A 7,758-nucleotide genomic window follows, 5' to 3' on the forward strand; every position below is an offset into this window, starting at 1 on the left:
TCTTTGAGATCTTAGGTAAGTTATTCACTTACTTTTCCCCTTAGGATCCTCCTCAGATCACAGGAGGAGGGGATGATACTTCTTAAATCATAGAGTTTGTGAGAGGGTGAAATGTGTTGACTGTGACTATCTGGCACATATTAAGCATTCTATGTTTGCTATAAATTTAGGAGTAAAATTGAATTCTACCGTGGTTGTGGATTTCTCTTCTCTCTCTCTTTTTTTTTTGAGACTGTGTCTCACTCTGTTGCCTAGGATGGAGCGCAGTGGCACGATCTTAGCTCACTGCAACCTCTGCCTCCTAGGTTCAAGCAATTCTCCTGCCTCAGCCTCCTGAGAAGTTGGGATTATAGCCGCCCACAACCACGCCCGGCTAATTTTTTGTACTTTTAGTAAGATCGGGGTTTCACTGTGTTGGCCAGGCTGGACTCAAACTCCTGACCTCAGGTGAACCACCTGCCTTGGCCTCCCAAAGTGCTGAGATTGCAGGTGTAAATTACTGCACCTGGCTGGATTTCTCTTCTTAAATTCAGTGATTCAACAAACTTTCATTTTGCATCACTACTGTGCCAGGTAGGGTGCAAGACTGTGGGGCTACAGAAATGAAAAAGATGGCTGGGCCTGGTGGCTTACCCCTGTAATCCCAGCACTTTGGGAGGCTGAGGCAAGCAGATCACAAGGTCAGGAGTTCGAGACCAACCTGACCAATATGGTGAAACCCCGTCTCTACTAAAAACAGAAAAATTAGCCGGGTGTGGTGGTGGGCGACTGTAGTCCCAGCTACTCAGGAGGCTGAGACAGGAGAATTGCTGGAACCTGGGAGGTGAAGGTTGCAGTGAGCCGAAATCATGCCATTGCACTTCAACCTCTGTCTCAAAAAAAAAAAAAAAAGAAAGAAAGAAAAAAGAAATGAAAAAGACTCCCAGCTTTCCTGCAGAGCAGCCATGAATAATTTGTCTTCATCCCACACCAAAAAAGAAATGTAAAATGTGGGCTTGTGTGGATCTTTTGTTTTGGGTAAAATATTATTTTCCCTTTCTTATCTCTTTTTCTTGAAATTAAAAACCATGTGGCGAATCGGTTGCTTTTGTATATCTTTGATTTGTGGGGATCAGTTGGTCAGTGTGTCCCCCCAGTGAAAGACTGTGAGGAGACCCAGGACACTTTGTCTCTCTGTCTGGGAATTTCCTACCAGAGCCCAGAGTGCTCTCTGAAATGAGTGAGGCTGTGTGCTTAATCCACAGCGATAGTTTTGTAGCGGTGCTATCTACAGACAAGGCCCCAGCACTGGGTGGGGGTTGGATAAGGAAACCTCTCTGATCCCTGTCAGCCCAAAGGTCCCCAAATCCTATGCCTGTAGGCCTAGCCTGTTCTCTAAAGACTTGTCTAGTTTATTGCTTAAAATTGTTATTTAACATTTAATAAGATGGACCCATCAAAAGACTAGAAGCAGACATTCATCAATTAAAGATCAAACAATCAGGCAAAACAATTTTAAAAACCCATCCATTACTATGAACAAGCCCATCAATAGGAGATCAAAGAAAGAGAAATAACTGACAGCACTTATGCAAGTAAAATACACTTATCAGCCCACTTAATACATACTTTGTGACATGTAAGAGCCTGATTCTATGTGGTCCTGTACCAAGAGAGATATGTGCACACATACTTTATGCATTCTCAGAGGTTACAGTCTAAGGAAGACAACAGAGCAGAATTGGCAGAGGGCTCTCCAGAATGCGGTACTAATAGGGAAGTTATTTTTAATATGTAATAAATCAATACGGGTGTCTTTATGGGTTTTTCTCATATCACAAGCTGAATTTGGAAGCTAGATCAGTAAGAAGGTCATTGATCACACCTTATGAAGTTTATTGCTTTTTAACAGTAAAACTCGTTTTAGTAGAAATAGCAAATCGCCTTTTGCAACCTCTAATAAAATAATTGATTCAGGAAAAGATCATCAACGGCTGCTAAAACCACTGGGTGAGAGGTTTCTGGGGAGCTGGACTATTGCAAGATGTCAACATGTCGCCCCACAGATTACTTCCCAGTGAGAAGGGGGAAAACGCAAAATGATGATGGAGGGGTCAGGCTGTCACCATCTGAACCCACTGATCTACTTAGCATTGCTAAAAGGGGACAAACAGACATGACGTGCTTCAGAGCAGGAGCCGGATGAAGCCCCCAGCACCACCTGTGAGGTACTTGCCAGAAAATGATAAACCTGAATCTATGCAAGCCTTTGGTGCTAATTTCCATGTTTTAGGAAACATAGGGGTTAGGAGGAGTTAAATGACAACGTAAGGACACAGACAGATAAAACAGAATTTAGGACATTTCATGAGACAACTGACCCGATTTCTTTAAACAAGTCACTGACACGATTTTAAAAGTTGGAGGTTGCAGGGCAGGGAACGATACCAGATTAAAAGAGCCAAATGCCATGTGTAGATCTTACTGGATCTAGATACAACCAAACCAAAATTTTATTTTATTTTTTTGAGACAGGGCCTCACTCTGTTGCCCAGGCTGGAGTGCAGTGGTGGGATCTCAGCTCACTGTAACCTTGACCTCCCTGGGCTCAGGTGATCCTCCCACCTCAGCCTCCCAGGTAACTGGAATTATAGGAGTGTGCTACCACACCCGGCTAAGTTTTGTGTTTTTTGTAGAGACAGGGTTTCTCCATATTGCCCAGGCTGGTCTTGAAGTCCTGAGCTCAAGCATGGAGGCCAGCCCAGGCCTCCCAAAGTGCTGGGATTACAGGTGTGAACCACTGTTCCTGGGCTAACCAACTTTAGAAGACAGTATGAGGACAACTGGGGAACTTGGAATATAACTGGGTATTAGGTGATATTAAGAAGTGATTGTGATAATGGTCAAGCGATCATATAAGAAAATGTCCAATTATTTTCAGAGATACATTCTGAAACATTTGTTAGTCATATGTCACCATGCCTGGGATTTTCTTTAAGATATTTCACTAAAGAAAAAAATAGTCCCGGTGCAGTGGCTCATACCTATAATCCCAGCACTTTGGGAGGCTGAGGCAAATGGATTGCTTGAGCTCGGAAGCTCGAGACCAGCCTGGGCAACAAAGTGAGACCCTATCTCTACAAAAAATACAAAAATTAGCCGGGCGTGGTAGCACATGCTTGTGGTCCCAGCTACTCGGGAGGCTGAGGTGGGAGGATGGCTTGAGCCTGGGAGGCAGAGGATGAAGTGAGCTGAGATCATGCCACTGTCGTCTAGCCTGGGCAACAGAGCCAGATCCTGTCTCAAAACAACAACAACAGAAAAATAAATAAATAAATAAATAAAATAAAAGGAAATAAAGAAAAAACTATAAAAAAAATGTAGGGAAATGTTAATCTTTACTAAATATACTAAATGTAGGTGATGGGTAAATGGGAGTTCATTCCATAGAATTGACTTTTCTACTGAGCCCCGTCTCACCACTGCCCGAGCCCTCAGAGCTATGAGAGCACCTACAACACTTTGGTGCACACATTTTTGAACAAATGAATGAAACTGCATTGACCTAAATGAACCAATTGCAGAGGAGTGTGGACGAGTGTGGATTGGGGACAGAGCTCTGAGGAGAGATAGGGAGGAGGTCACACATAGCTGGGTTTATGGACCATTTCAATGGATTTAGACAGCAGCTGACCTCAATTAAAACCCTCCTTTTTTCAAAAACACACTCCTTTCTCATCACTTTGAATATTTTAAGACAAGGCAAAGGTATGAGGTACTAATTTGTTTTTATATAACGCATGCCAAGGCCATAGGCCCAGGCCTGATCACAGGGGGAGATTGGCCTTTTGAAGCCTCAAGTTGTTAAACCACAGGAAGTGGAACTTGGTCGCCAGTAAGCAGGTTTGGACCATTTAATTTGTAATTATCATGAGTAAATACTATCTTGTTTTTCCTGGGGGTTGGGTGTGAGGAAGAAGCAAAACTTAAAAAAAAAAAAAAAAAAAAGACAATTTGGAAAACATCTTTTTTAAAAAAAACCCTGCCATTTTATTGGGTGCTTACTATGTGCAAAGCACAATGCTCAAAAGCATTTTATCTGCATGATTTCATTATCCTCACCACAGTCATGTGAGTGGGTCCTCTCATGCCCATTTTACAGATGAAGAAACTGAGGCCATCTGACTACAAAACACATATTTTAAAAGTTTTCCCCAAATTATGTACCTGAGCCAGGCACTTAACATTCACAGGGTAAATTGATTAAAAAGCCCCAAATGGGTCAGGTGCTATTTATTTATTTATTTATTTTTAGATGGACTCTTGTTCTGTCGCCCAGGCTGGAGTGCTGTGGTGCAATCTTGGGCTCACTGCAACCTCTGCCTCCCAGGTTCAAGTGATTCTTATGCCTCAGCCTCCTGAGTAGCTGGGATTACAGGAGCCAGCCACCATGCCCGGCTAATTTTTGTATTTTTAGTAGAGATGAGGTTTCACCATGTTAGCCAGGCTAGTCTCAAACTCCTGACTTCAGGTGATCTGCCCGCCTTGGCCTCCCAAAGTGCTGAGGTTACAGGCGTGAGCCACTGTGCCCGGCCTGTCAGGTGCTATTTTAGAGGGCACCTCCGGCCCAAGGTCTTTGAAAAATGCAACTGTTATTAGTGGTATTAAATAAAATTTATTGGAGGTCATATGATTTGGACTGACCTCCTGCTCTAGGCTCAACAGAACAAACCAAAATGGTGTCACTTATGCTAAAGTTTCATGTCACCAAACTGAAACTAAATTGTTTATCTGATCTTCCAAGAAAACAGGAGAGAAAGATAATAGCCAAATCCCCAGATAGGCCAGTTTTAGCCAGCATGATAAGAAGTCCCCTCTGCTTTAACCCTTACAAGGAAAGTTAATTGAAGTTACGTGATGCTAACCAGCTGCTTTTTGTTCTGATTCTGCTTTCTTCAGCCCTTTTCTGCCTGTAAAGCCAACCTCTTCTGCTCAGTTTATTGGAGCACTTTCTCTCAGTTTTTAGAGAAAAATGCTACCCAGCTTCATAAATCACAAATAAAAGCCAATTAGATCATTTAACTAAATTTGTCGTAATCTTGTGTTTCGACAGAGGAACAATAATCATCCAGCCCTCAGACCCCCATCATGGCGTCTTCACCTCCTGCCAGTGCTTCAGGCTTCCTGAGGTGCAGCCCAGCTGGGACCTGGAAATTCCCGACCCCACACACCACCGCCCACCGGGAAGGAAGCGTGGACTGGCAACAAAGTGTCTTTACTGTGTGCCATCTGATTGCAAACAGAACTGGGCTTTCCAAGAGAAACTGAGTAGGACAGTGGAGAGCTTTTATCTTGAACCCAGGAAGTGGAGGTTGTAATGAGCCGAGATCACGCCACTGCACTCCAGCTTGGCGAAAGAGCGAGACTCCGTCTCAAAAAAGAAAAAAGAAAAAAGAAAAAAAAAGAGCGAGAGAATGGCCACAGAGGCCAGGGCATTAGGGCTTGCTGGACCAGGGATGCTGCAGGGAGCTTGGGCTTGTGGTGAGAGAGGGGCCAGGTTTTGCTCTCCCCAAAACAGGGGTCCAAGTCTCCCCAAGCAGGGCCACAGAAAGTGGGGGGTCCCAGGTTAAATTAGAGCCTCCTGGCCACCCCACTTCCCAATCTCTACCCCCCAGCACTTTCACCCTTAGGTTTTCTTCCTCGAGGGCACACAGAGGAGCAGACTTCTGGCAACTGTTGACCCCTGGGGGTCCTGCCCAGGACAGCGAGTTACAAGCAGGGCAGAGGTCGGGGATAGCACGTCAGGGGCCAGTGCTCTCCATGGGCAGTGCGAGGTCACGGTCCTGTGGTCCCTGAAATCTTCTGGGAGCCCAGGTGGCCAGGATAGAAGAGCTGAAGAGGAAGGGGGAGGAGGAAAGAGAGAGAGCGAAGGAAAAAAAAAAGTGAAGAAAGAGAGGAGGCGGGTAGGTTAGGAAGAGGACCCTAACTCCCTGGAGAGGACCTGGGAACATTGAGAAACCAGCCCAGGATTGCTGGCCAGGAGGATGCTGGTGTGTCTCTGGGGAGCAAGCTCCTTTCCCATCTCATGCAACTCAAGAGTCTGAGCCCCAGGGACGGGCTTGCCCCCGTCCTCCAAGCATCTCTCTAGATTCAGTATCCTGGACCCGTTTAGGGGGTTTTCTTCCTTTGAAGCAGCTGAGTGAGGCTCTCTGGCTGGACCTCCTAAGTCGGCTGTATGCGTTTCGCATAGCTGCTTACCTGCCTGCAGCCCACCCTGCACCCAATCAGTGGAGAGGAATCTGGTCCACAGAGGCCGAGGCCAATATAGGACAGTGCCCCTCCTGCACCTGCCTCTGGCTGCCAGCTGCAGGATGCGGTCAGAAGAGGAAGTGAGGCCTAGGCTCGAGTCATTCTGGGGTTTCCAGAGAGCTTCTCACTGAGGGCATTGACAGGGCACTGTCTGGGTCTAGGCAAGCCTCCCTCTCCTCATCCCGCCCCTGGAGCAAGGGTGAGGTGAAGGGGAGAGTGGGGAAGTTGAGCCTCCTCCCCCTCTTCCTCTGCCTGGCCAGGGGGCCTGAGGATTGCGAAGCTGGACCAGGATAGCTTCCTCCGGGCAGAGAGAGGGCTGAGTGAGTCCCTCTACTGCGCAGGACGGTGCTGCAGAGTGTGCGCAGCTGCCCAGCTACCATGCAGCTTTTAGAGGCTCAGCTAAGGACATCCAACTCTGCTTCCCTTTCTCCTCCCCAGCAAGAACTTGAAGTTTTTCCTCACTTCCCAGAAAAGCCCATCTGACCGAAAATGCTTGCCCCTTCAGCCAAAGTGGGAAGGAGAGAGAGCTGATGGGGGGGGGCTTAGCGGCCTCTTCCAAATCGCACTTCCTTCATCCCCCTCCATGGGCTGAGCAGTCAGTTTCCAGTGAGGACTCTGGTTTGTGCCTCCATGATGCCTGCTTCTCAGGCCCTTGACCTCTTCCCTCCGCCTTTCACCCACTCTCACCCCACTGCCACAACAGGAGTCTAGGCGCCATCGCCCTCACCTGCACTCTGCACTCCTGCCTGCCCATGCTTTCTCCCTACTCCAACCACTCACACGCCATTCATTTTCTAAAGGTCAGTCTGCCCAGTTCATCTCCTGGGTCAACATTTTTCAGCAGTGTGATGGTTAATTTTACATGTCAACTTGGCTAGGCTCAGTGCCCAGATATTTGGTTAAACTTTTTTTCAGATGTTTCTAGAAGGTGTTTTGTTGTTTTGAGTTTTTTGTGTGTGTTTTTAGATGAGATTAACATTGAAATTAATAGAGTTTGAGTAAAGCAGATTACCCTCCAATCTGTAGAAGGCCTGGTTGGAACAAAGTCTGATCTCTCTGGAGCAAGAACAAATCCTGCCAGCAGGTTGCCTTCGAACTTGAACTCCAGCTCTTCCCTGGGTCTCCAGCCTGAGAGTCTATCCTGCAGATTCTGGACATGCCAGCTTTCACAATCCAATGAACCAGTTCCTTAAAAATCAATCAATCTCTCTCTTGCATTCTCTCTCTCTCGATATAGCTGTCTATTTACCTATCTGTACGTACACATCTTACTGGTTCTGTTTCTCGGAGAACACTGATTAATTCAAGTAGCTTCTCTTCAACTTCAGTATAAAAATCTTAAATCCTCACCTAGCCCACAAGGCTCTTAGTCATCTTAGCTCATATAATGCCTTTGTACAAATTAGAAAAAGCCACCCTCTCTAGGCAGATACAGCTCTGACCAAACACAGGGCGAGGTGGGTGGAGAAT

This window comes from Colobus angolensis, unplaced genomic scaffold (assembly GCF_000951035.1).
Source record: "Colobus angolensis palliatus isolate OR3802 unplaced genomic scaffold, Cang.pa_1.0 Scaffold91, whole genome shotgun sequence".
Classification (NCBI taxonomy): Eukaryota; Metazoa; Chordata; class Mammalia; order Primates; family Cercopithecidae; genus Colobus; species Colobus angolensis.